The sequence below is a fragment of the Triticum urartu genome, chromosome 6A (genome assembly GCF_056163025.1).
Source record: "Triticum urartu cultivar PI428250 chromosome 6A, HENAU_Tu73, whole genome shotgun sequence".
In the NCBI taxonomy this organism is placed as follows: domain Eukaryota; kingdom Viridiplantae; phylum Streptophyta; class Magnoliopsida; order Poales; family Poaceae; genus Triticum; species Triticum urartu.
In genome coordinates this window covers 37,081,389-37,093,946 of record NC_141878.1, presented here as the reverse complement: position 1 = coordinate 37,093,946, position 12,558 = coordinate 37,081,389, and positions in this window count along the sequence as shown.

Here is a 12,558-nt window from a genome sequence, read left to right as displayed (position 1 = left end):
ATCGCGTGGCTCGGTGATGTAAAACCACCCTGACTGCCACCCCTTCAAGGTCTCCACAAAGGAGCCCTCGAGCCATAGGACGTTGGCAATTTTGCCCGCCATGGCACCTCCGCACTCCGCCTGGTTGCCGCGCACCACCTTTGGCTCGACGTTGAAGGTCTTGAGCCAGAGGCCGAAATGGGGGCGAATGCAGAGGAAAGCCTCGCACACGACGATAAACGCCGAGATATTGATGATGAAGTTCGGGGCCAGATCGTGGAAATCTAGGCCATAGTAGAACATGAGCCCGCGGACAAATGGGTGGAGAGGAAAACCCAGTCCGCGGAGGAAGTGGGGAAGAAACACTACCCTCTCATGGGGTCTTGGGGTGGGGAGAAGCTGCCCCTCCTCAGGAAGCCGGTGCGCGATGTCTTTGGACAAGTATCCGTCCTTCCTTATCCTTTTGACATGGTCCTCCGTGACGGAGGAGACCATCCACTTGCCTCCCGCTCCGGACATTGTTGGAGAGGGTTGAGGTAGGAAGCGCGGGCTGGGGCGCTAGAGCTCGGGTGCGCAGAAGATGGATAGGCAAAGGAGTAAGAAGGCGTAGGTAAAAAGGTGGATCCTTATCCCCTTATATGGGCAGATGCGACTATGCGTCCCCACCAGCCTACTAAAACTCGCTTGCCTCCCAAGCGCCATGATAAGGGGCGCGGTTGGGTTACCCACGTCCGTATTAACGAGAATCCCATAAACAAAGGGGACACGATCTCTGCTTTGACAAGACGTGCCAAGGAAACCGCCTCGCAAAACACGCTGAGGTGGAAAAGTGAAAACGATCCGAGTGAAGGACTTGGTTTTAGTGTGATGACACACTGTGGAATACGTCAGCAGATTTGATTTGTGTTAATATTATTCTCTCTATGGCTATATGTGGAAGCTTATTTTGCAGAGCCGGACACTACTCTTGGTGTTTACAATCTTCTATGAAGGACTTGGAGGAGGAACCCTCCTTGCAATGCCGAAGACAATTTGCGCGCCGAACTCATCGTCATTGAAGCCTGGTTCAGGGGCTACTGAGGGAGTCCTGGATTAGGGGGTGTTCGGGTAGCCGGACTATACCTTCAGCCGGACCCCAGGGCTATGAAGATACAAGATTGAAGACTTCGTCCGTTGTCCGGACGGGACTTTCCTTGGCGTGGAAGGCAAGCTTGGCAATGCGGATATTCAAGATCTCCTACCATTGTAACCGAGTCTATGTAACCCTAACCCTATCCGGTGTCTGTATAAACCGGAGGGTTGTAGTCCGTAGGCAATCAACTCCATATACAACAATCATACCATAGGCTAGCTTCTAGGGTTTAGCCTCCTTGATCTCGTGGTAGATCTACTCTTGTACTACCCATATCATCAATATTAATCAAGCAGGACGTAGGGTTTTACCTCCATCAAGAGGGCCCGAACCTGGGTAAAACATCATGTTCCCTGCCTCCTGTTACCATCCGGCCTAGACGCACAGTTCGGGACCCACTACCCGAGATCCGCCGGTTTTGACACCGACACTACCTCTTGAGCACTGCGTTGGTTTTCCCTTGAAGAGGAAAGAGTGATGAAGTAATGTAGCGTAAGTATTTCCCTTAGTTTTTGAGAACCAAGGTATCAATCCAGTAGGAGATCACGCTCAAGTCCCACGAACCTACACAAACAAATAAGAACATCGCAACCAACGCGATAAAGGGGTTGTCAATCCCTTCACGGTCACTTACGACAGTGAGATCGGATAGATATGATAAGATAAGATTTTTGTTATTTTTATGATAAAGAGAAATAAAAGATGCAAAGTAAAATAAATAGAAATAGAAATAACTAAGTATTGGAGGATTAATATGATAGAAGATAGACCCTGAGGCCATAGGTTTCACTAGTGGCTTCTCTCAAGAGCATAAGTATTATGGTGGGTAAACGAATTACTGTCGAGCAATTGATAGAATTGAGCATAGTTATGAGAATATCTAGGTATGCTCATGTATATAGGCATCAGGTCCGAGACAAGTAGACCGAAACGATTCTGCATCTACTACTATTACTCCACACATCGACCGCTATCCAGCATGCATCTAGAGTATTAAGTTCAAGAGAACAGAGTAATGCTTTAAGGAAGATGACATGATGTAGAGGGATAAACTCATGCAATATGATATAAAACCCATCTTTTTATCCTCGATGGAAACAATACAATACATATCGGTTCCCTTTCGGTCACTGGGTCGAACACCGCAAGATTGAACCCAAAGCTGAGCACTTCTCCCATTGCAAGAAAGATCAATTTAGTAGGCCAAACCAAACTGATAATTCGAAGAGACTTGCAAACATAAACTAATCATACATAAAAGAATTCAGAGGAGAATCAAATATTGTCCATAGATAATCTGGATCATAAACCTACAATTCATCGGATCTCGACAAACACACCGCAAAAGAAGATTACATCGAATAGATCTCCAAGAAAATCGAGGAGAACTTTGTATTGAGATCCAAAGAGAGAGAAGAAGCCATCTAGCTAATAACTATGGACCCGTAGGTCTGAAGTAAACTACTTACACATCATCAGAGAGGCCATGCAGTTGATGTAGAGGCCCTCCGTGATCGATCCCCCCTCCGGAAAAGGCCCCAAGATGGGATCTCACGGGTACAGAAGGTTGCGGCGGTGGAATTAGGTTTTTGTGGTGCTCCTGGATGTTTGGGGGGTACGTGGATATATATAGGAGGAAGAAGTATGTCGGTATAGCAGCGGAGGGCCCACGAGGGTGGAGGGCACGCCCAAGGGGGGTAGGCGCGCCCCCTGCCTCGTGCCTTCCTCCCTTATTTCTTGGCGCACACTCCAAGTCTCCTGGATCATGTTCGTTGAGAAAATCACGTTCCCGAAGGTTTCATTCCATTTGGACTCTGTTTGATATTCCTTTTCTTCGAAAACCTAAAATAGGCAAAAAACAGCAATTTGGGCTGGGCCTCCGATTAGTAGGTTAGTCCCAAAAATGATATAAAGGTGTAAAATAAAGCCCATTAACATCCAAAATGAATAACATAATAGCATGGAGCAATCAAAAATTATAGATACGTTGGAGAAGTATCAGTGTCACTAACCGGGACCAAAGGACCTCCTGCCTGGGCTCGCCGCAGCGGCCATGTGGAGGCCCATCTGTCCCAGTTGGTGTAAGAACCGGTGAGGGAGTCCTGGATTAGGGGGTGTTCGGGTAGCCGGACTATACCTTCAGCCGGACTCCTGGACTATGAAGATACAAGATTGAAGACTTCGTCCCGTGTCCGGATGGGAGTTTCCTTGGCGTGGAAGGCAAGCTTGGCGATGCGGATATTCAAGATCTCCTACCATTGTAACTGACTCTATGTAACCCTAACCCTATCCGGTGACTATATAAACTGGAGGGTTGTAGTCCGTAGGCAATCAACTCCATACACAACAATCATGCCATAGGCTAGCTTCTAGGGTTTAGCCTCCTTGATCTCGTGGTAGATCTACTCTTGTACTACCCATATCATCAATATTAATCAAGCAGGACGTAGGGTTTTACCTCCATCAAGAGGGCCCGAACCTGGGTAAAACATTGTGTTCCCTACCTCCTGTTACCATCCGGCCTAGACGCACGGTTCGGGACCCACTACCCGAGATCTGCCGGTTTTGACACCGACATTGGTGCTTTCATTGAGAGTTCCTCTATGTCGTCGCCTTTATGCCCGATGGCTCCTTTGATCATCAACAACGATGCGGTCCAGGGTGAGACTTTTCTCCCCAGACAGATCTTCGTCTTCGGCGACTTCGCTCTGCGGGCCAATTCGCTCGGACACCTGGAGCAGATCGAAAGCTGCGCCCCTGGCCATCAAGTCAGGTTTGGAAGCTTAAACTACACGGCTGACATCCGCGGAGACTTGATCTTCGACGGGCTCGAGCCACGGCCAAGCGCGCCGCACTATCTCGAGGGGCATGATCTAGCTCTGCCCCCGGACAGTGTCCTGGAGGCCGCACACGCATCGGTTCTGACCCCTAACTCGGAGCCTATTGCGCCAATCGAGGATGAGCGGTTGGACATCACCTCGGGGGCTGCGATCCCGAAAGCGATCGAGCTGAACGCTAGCCCCGCACTCTGCACGACCCGTGACTCCGAGGATCCGGACTCCTTCCCGGACTCCGAACCCCCCGCGCCCCTGCCAATCGAGTCCGATTGGGCGCCGAGTTCACCGCCGCAGACATCTTTCAGCATTCGCCTTTTGGCGACATCCTGAATTCTCTTAAGTCTCTCTCTTTGTCAGGAGAGCCCTGGCCGGACTACGGTCAGCGAGGGTGGGATACGGACGATGAGGAAATTCAAAGCCCACCCACCACCCACTTTGTAGCCACTGTCGACGATCTAACTGACATGCTTGACTTCGGCTCCGAAGACATCGACGGCATGGACGACGATGTAGGAGACGAACAGGAACCAGCACCTGTAGGGCGCTGGAAGGCCACCTCGTCATATGACATATATATGGTGGATACTCCAAAAGATGGAGATGGCGATGGAACAGTGGGGGATGACGCCCCCAAGAAACAGCCAAAGTGCCGGCGTCAGCGCCGCCGCTCTAAATCCCGCCAAAGCAAAAACGGTGAATCCGGCACGGGAGATAATACTACCCCGGATAACGCCGATGAACACCCACCTCAGCAAGATTCGGCATAGGAAGATGGAGAAGCCAGCCCTCATGAGAGAGCTGCAGACCGAGAGGTCGAGGATGATAACTATACGCCTCCCTCCGAAGATGAGGCAAGCCTCGATGACGACGAATTCATCATACCATCAGACCCTGCCGAACAAGAGCGTTTTAAAAGCAGGCTTTTAGCCACGGCAAGCAGCCTCAAGAAAAAGCAGCAACAGCTTAGAGCCGCCCAAGATTTGCTAGCTGATAGATGGACTGAAGTCCTTGCGGCCGAAGAGTACGAACTCGAACGCCCCTCCAAGAGTTACCCGAAGCGCAGGCCGCTACCCCGATCAGAGGAGGAAGCACCGACATCACTAGCGCATGACATGGCAGACCAGCCACCTCACGGCCGCGACAGAGAGGCCTCTCGGCCCTCCAACCAAGCCATGCCCCGACGCCGCTTAAATAAGGCACGGGAAAATGCGCTCGATCTGCGAGACATACTGGAGGATAAGGCAAGACAAACAAGATCGATCTACGGATCGCGCAGGCGCCCTACGGCATGTGACAATGATCTTCACGCCGGATACAACAAATCCGGCCAGGCCAAACACAACAGACATAGCTCTTCCGAGCTGCGTCATGATATAGCCCAATACAGAGGCGCCGCACACCCGCTATGCTTCACGAATGAAGTAATGGATCATAAAATCCCAGAGGGTTTCAAACCCGTAAACATCGAATCATACGATGGCACAACAGATCCGGCGGTATGGATCGAGGATTATCTCCTTCACATCCACATGGCACGCGGCGATGATCTACACGCCATCAAATACCTCCCGCTCAAACTTAAATGACCGGCCCGGCTTTGGCTTAACAGCTTGCCAGCAGACTCAGTCGGTTCTTGGGAGGACCTGGAAGCCGCATTCCTCGACAACTTCCAGGGCACTTACGTGCGACCACTGGATGCCGACGACTTAAGCCACATAATTCAGCAGCCAGAGGAATCGGCCAGACAATTCTGGACACGGTTCCTAACAAAGAAAAACCAGATAGTCGACTGTCCGGACGCAGAGGCCCTAGCAGCCTTCAAGCATAACATCCGCGACGAGTGGCTTGCCCGACACCTGGGACAGGAAAAGCCGAAATCCATGGCAGCCCTCACGACACTCATGACCCGCTTTTGCGCGGGAGAAGACAGCTGGCTAGCTCGCAGTAACAACTTATCAAAGAACCCTGGTAATTCGGATACCAAGGACAAAAGTGGCAGGACACGTCGGAATAAGCAAAAACGTCGCGTTAGCAGCGACAGCAATGAAGACATGGCAGTCAATGCCGGATTCAAAGGCTATAAATCTGGTCAGCTGAAAAAGCCATTCAAAAAGAATACTCAGGGCCCGTCCAGTTTGGACCGAATGCTCGATTGCTTGTGCCAGATACATGGCACCCCCGAAAGGCCAGCCAATCACACTAACAGGGATTGTTGGGTGTTCAAGCAGGCAGGCAAGTTAAGGGCCGAAAACAGAGACAAGGGGCTGCACAGCGACGACGAGGAGCCCAAGCCGCCGAACAACAATGGACAGAAGGGCTTTCCCCCACAAGTGCGGACGGTGAACATGATATACGCAACCCACATTCCCAAGCGGGAGCGGAAGCGTGCGCTACGGGACGTATACGCGATGGAGCCAGTCGCCCCAAAGTTCAACCCATGGTCCTCCTGCCCGATCACTTTTGATCGAAGGGACCATCCCACTAGCATCCGTCATGGCGGCTTCGCCGCATTGGTTCTTGACCCAATCATCGACGGATTTCATCTCACAAGAGTCCTCATGGACGGTGGCAGTAGCCTGAACCTGCTTTATCAAGATACAGTGCGGAAAATGGGCATAGATCCCTCAAGGATTAAGCCCACAAGAACGACCTTTAAAGGCGTTATACCAGGTGTAGAAGCCAACTGTACAGGCTCAGTAACACATGACGTGGTCTTCGGATCCCCGGACAATTTCCGAAGCGAAGAGTTAATCTTCGATATAGTCCCATTTCGCAGTGGCTATCTCGCCCTGCTCGGACGAACCGCATTCGCAAAGTGCAATGCTGTGCCGCAATACGCATATCTCAAGCTCAAGATGCCAGGCCATCGAGGAGTAATTACGGTCAACAGAAACACTGAACGCTCCCTCTGTACGGAGGAGCATACAGCGGCTCTCGCAGCGGAGGTACAAAGTAGCCTTCTCAGGCAATTCTCCAGTCCGGCCATTAAAAAGCCAGACACTGCCAAGCGCGCCCGGAGTAACCCACAGCAGGACCGCCTGGCACACTCTGAGCAAGCGTAGCAATGCGGCCCCAACCCCAGCTTTCGCGACATAGCGAAACCAGTACCTCGCGTACATAACTACGCCCTTGAAATAACATGGGCACAGGGGAAGGGGCAATAACGGCACACCCAAAATACGGCTTAAAACGTACTAGGGGCTGTCGGATTCTTTTTTTTAATTTTTTCTTACTTTCAGGACTCCATACTTCGGACGACCTGTTCGGCAATTCGACTGCCGCACAAACGATGCAAGATTCAGGGAGGCAGACAAGCCATGCCGCATTATGGAACTCCCAGGTGGTCTCTGTTACGAGCGGTATACCTGTTTTAAACACAATTTCGCGGCCTGCCCCTGGTCAGGACATACTAAATAGTCCAATATTTTTTTCTTACCGCACTATTTGTATCGTTCGGCTTTGATAAATAGCCTCTCTATAAACAATGCATAGCTTTCTGTCTATTTTTCGCATTATCACCTTTTCATATATATGTTTATGACATGTTGCACCCGTACACTGTGGTACGGCAAAATACGTCAGGGGCTTTAGTACCCATAAATATGGTGTGAGAAGTCCATACACTTTCACAAGTGCGGCACCCCGAACTTATAGCACTATATGCATCGGCTCCGAATCATCATTTGGGTCAATAGTTGGGTTTGCTCGGCTCCTATGTTTTGGTGCCTTACGTTCCGCTATATCGGCTAAGGTAGCACTAGGAGAACCACTGCGATTGTGCCCCGGTTGAGCTGGGTTAAGCACCTTAGTGGAGAAAGCTAAAACTAACTGTCATGATATGGCGAGAGACCGGTCGCTGTTCGAGAGGTTTTTCGAGTCCCTAAAGACTTATGCCGCTTCGAGCAAGGAGCTGGCTTTGTCCGGCCAAGGCGTGGATAGCGCCCCAAACTCGGTCTTCCGAACTAGGGGCTTCGCCGAAATTTAAAATTATAAAGTTCTATGGCTAAGTGAGAGTGTTCAAGCATTATAGTCCGATTGCCTGGTTCGTTGTGCTGAGCGCCTCCCTCGAAGGACCCAACTATGGGAAAAATAGCGCTCGGGTTTATCCCGAACACCCCAGCACTAGTGGCATGGGGGCATAAGCCGACGACTGGTCATCTCTCAATTTTTGATAAACGGACGCACAGGAAGTAATATTTTAAATTCAACAAGCATTGCTTAGCGCATATGAACAAGTTTTCAGCGCACAGGATATACACGAGCGAGTTCATTCAAAAATTACATCCTCGGTACATTCATCCGCCACAAGGTAGGCACCCGCTAGAACATCCTAATAGTAGTTTTCGGGCTTGCGATGCTCCTTACCCGGCAGCGGCCCGTCCCTCACAAGCTTCTCACCGTCCAGCTTGCCCCAGTGCACCTTTGCACGGGCAAGGGCCCTACAGGCACCTTCGATGCAGACGGAGCGCTTGATGACCTCGAGCCTTGGACAGGCCTCCACCAGTCGCCGCACCAGCCCGAAGTAGCTCCCAGGCAGGGCCTCTCCAGGCCACAGCCGAACTATGAAGCCCTTCATGGCCTGTTCGGCCGCCTTGTGGAGCTTGACCAGCTGTTTCAGCTGGTCGCTCAAGGGCACAGGGTGTCCGGCCTCAGCATACTGAGACCAGAATACCTTCTCCGTCGAGCTTCCCTCTTCGGCTCGGTAGAATGCGGCGGCATCGGATACGCTGCGGGGAAGATCTGCGAATGCCCCTGGAGAGCTTCAGATTCGGGTAAGTAACAAGTAATTCACTTTTATACTTCTGCTTTGCATAAAGAATGCCTTACCCGCCGCTATCTTTTTCATCTCCTCCAACTCTTGGAGGGCCTTTTGGGCTTCGGCCTTGGTAAACTTGGCAGTCTCAAGGGCCGCCGCGAGCTCAGACGCTTGCGTCTCGGACTCAAGCTCCAAACTCTCATGTTTTTTCATGAGAGCCTGAAGCTCCTGCTGCACCTCGCCGACCTGGGCCTCAAGTTTCTCTCGCTCGGTGCACTCTACGGCCGTTTGAGGGTCGCCACCTCAGTCATGGCCCCTACAATAAGCAGTACAATCCTGTTATTTTTTGCAATCACGTCTTTTTATAGGCACTTTTTCTGTAAGGTATTGCTTACCTTCTTTCTCCTCGAGCTGCCGTTTGGCAAGGCCGAGCTCTTGCTCGGTCCGCTCGAGGCCCTGCTTCAGGGCACCCACCTCCGCAGTTAGTGCGGCGGTGGCCAGCAGCGAAGACTGCATACATATATTGACTCCTTTTTAGATAGACTCCTGCGATATTTAATAGATCCTCTATTCGGCTTTTCTTTCCGAACGCCAAACAGAGCATCAGGGGCTACTGTCTATACGGTAATATTTTTACATATTTTTACTTACCTCGAAGCCTGTTAGAAGGCTAGTACAAGCTTCAGTCAGTCCGCTTTTGGCGGACCGAAACTTCTGGACCACCGTACTAATGATGGCACGGTGCTCCTCGTGGATGGAGGTGCCCTTAAGCTCCTCCAGCAGATTGTCCGGCGCCTCCGGCTGGACGAAGGACGCCGGCTCAGAAGGCTTACTCCTCTTGATAGGAGTTCGCCTACCTTGGTCTGGAACTGTTGTAGATTCCGGTGCGGTGTCTGGCTCAAAGCCGGACTTGGAACCCTGGGGGTCTTGTCCCTTCACTCCTGGAGTCTGGGAGGTTGCCTTGTGGCTCCTTCGGGACCACCTCCTCCTGCCCCGGGGCTTGTCGCGACGCCACTTCGGCGTCGTCCGCAGTGCGGGGGGAGACAGCGGGCGGACCTGAGTTCACGTCCGATGAGTCCAGGGAGCCGCCCGACGATTCGTCGATTTCGGCCCGGGGCAGACTGCATAATTACATTTGATATTAGGGAAAGCTGTGCAACAAAGGAACATCATGAGTTACTCTGATATCCGTACTTACGATTTTGCCGGACGCTTGGCCCTGTTCGGCCACTCCTCTTCGCCCTCTTCGGCGTCGGGGGCGTAGTCCGGCGGAGGGGTCTTCCTTTTCCTAGACCCCTCGGCCTCCCCCGTTGGGGCGGCCTTCCTCTTCTCTCCTCCCTCCGCTGGGGGGGGATTTTTCTTCTTCCTCCTCCTCGTTTTCACGAGAGGAGGGCATCTCGGACTCGTCAGATGACGAGTCCGACACCTCCACTTTGCGGGCACTCTTTCTAGTCCCTGTGGTCTTCTTCTTCTTGGCCTTCTTCTCCGGCACCACATAACGCGCCGGAACCAGCAGCTTCACTAGTAGAGCTGGGGCTGGGTCTTCGGGCAGAGGAGCCGGACAGTTAATCGGTCCGGATATGGCCCGCCAAGCCTGTCAAAGGTAAGGGAGTTTAGATCCCGCATAGAGTCAAACTATGAAAAAAGCTTAAACGTCCTGTTAAAGGTGTAGATGGCTTACCTCACTAGCGTGACGCTGTGAGCTGTATCCGCGGTCCTCGGAAGCGGATGCGGGAGCCTCGGCGCCCTTGAATAGCATCTTCTAGGCGTCTTCGTACGTCGTGTCGAAGAGCCTGCTGAGGGTTTGATGCTGCGCCGGGTCGAACTCCCACAGATTAAAATCCCATTGTTGGCATGGGAGGATCCGGCGGACGAGCATAACCTGGATTACATTAACAAGCCGGAATGGCTTGTTCACCAGGGACTGGATGCATGTTTGCAATCCGGTCACCTCTTTTTCGTCACCCCACGACAGGCCCGTTTCTTTCCAGGACACAAGCCGCGTGGGGGGTCCGGATCGGAACTCGGGGGCTGCGGTCCATTTCGGATCGCGCGGCTCGGTGATGTAAAACCACCCGGATTGCCATCCCTTTAGGGTCTCCACAAAAGAGCCCTCGAACCATAGGACGTTGGCCATCTTGCCCGCCATGGCGCCTCCGCACTCCACCTGGCTGCCGCACACCACCTTGGGCTTGACATTGAAGCTCTTGAGCCAGAGGCTGAAATGAGGGCGGACGCGGAGAAAAGCCTCGCACACGACGATAAATGCCGAGATGTTGAGGATGAAGTTCGGGGCCAGATCGTGGAAATCCAGGCCGTAGTAGAACATGAGCCCCCGGACAAATGGGTGGAGTGGAAAACCCAGTCCGCGGAGGATGTGGGGGAGAAATACTACCCTCTCATGGGGCCTTGGGGTGGGGAGAAGCTGCCCCTCTTCGGGAAGCCGGTGCGCGATGTCCTTGGACAGGTATCCGGCCTTCCTTAGCTTCTTGATTTTGCCCTCCGTGGCGGTAGAGACCATCCACTTGCCTCCCGCTCCGGACATTACTAGAGAAGGTCTAGGTGGGAAGTGCGGGCTTGGGCGCTGGAGCTCGGGTGCGCAGGATATGGATAGGGAAAGGAGGAAGAAGGCGTAGGTAAAAAGGTGGATCCTTATCCCCTTATATGGGTAGATGCGGTTGTGCGTCCCCACCTGCCTAGTAAAACTCGCTTGCCTCCCAAGCGCCGTGATAAGTGGCGCGGTTGGGTTACCCACGTCCGTATTGATGAGAATCCCGTAAAAGGGGGGTACACGATCTCTGCTTTGACAAGACGTGCCAAGGAAACCGCCTCGCAAAACACGCTGAGGTGGAAAAGTGAAAATGATTCGAGTGAAGGACTTGGCTGCAGTGTGATGACGCACTGCGGAATACGTCAGCAGATTTGATTTGTGTTAATATTATTCTCTCTACGGCAATATGTGGAAGCTTATTTTGCAGAGACGGACACTACTCTTGGTGTTTACAATCTTCTATGAAGGACGTGGAGGAGGAACCCGCCTTGCAATGCCGAAGACAATTTGCGCGCCGGACTCGTCGTCATTGAAGCCTGTTTCAGGGGCTACTGAGGGAGTCCTGGATCAGGGGGTGTTCGGGTAGCCGGACTATACCTTCAGCCGGACTCCTGGACTATGAAGATACAAGATTGAAGACTCCGTCCCGTGTCCGGATGATACTTTCCTTGGCGTGGAAGGCAAGCTTGGCGATGCGGATATTCAAGATCTCCTACCATTGTAACCGACTCTATGTAACCCTAACCCTATCCAGTGTCTATATAAACCGGAGGTTTCTAGTCCGTAGGCAATCAACTCCATACACAACAATCATGCCATAGGCTAGCTTCTAGGGTTTAGCCTCCTTGATCCCGTGGTAGATCTACTCTTGTACTACCCATATCATCAATATTAATCAAGCAGGACGTAGGGTTTTACCTCCATCAAGAGGGCCCGAACCTGGGTAAAACATCGTGTTCCCTGCCTCCTGTTACCATCCGGCCTAGACGCACAGTTCGGGACCCACTACCCGAGATCCGCCGGTTTTGACACCGACAACCGGGACTAAAGGTGTAGGGCTTTAGTAACGACCCTTTAGTCTCGGTTCCCCAACCGGGACAAATGAGCCTTACTAACCTGGACAAATGGCTGTTATTCCACTAGTGATTGACCCCCTTCTTCAAATTAGATGTGGCAGATGCGGGATGAACTCCTACCACAAGATCGCATCAAAGCAATTCAAGAGGAATTGGAGGGATTCTTTCTTGACCACGTCATCAATAAAGCCGGAGAATACCATCTGGAAGCTGAGTTCATATATAAT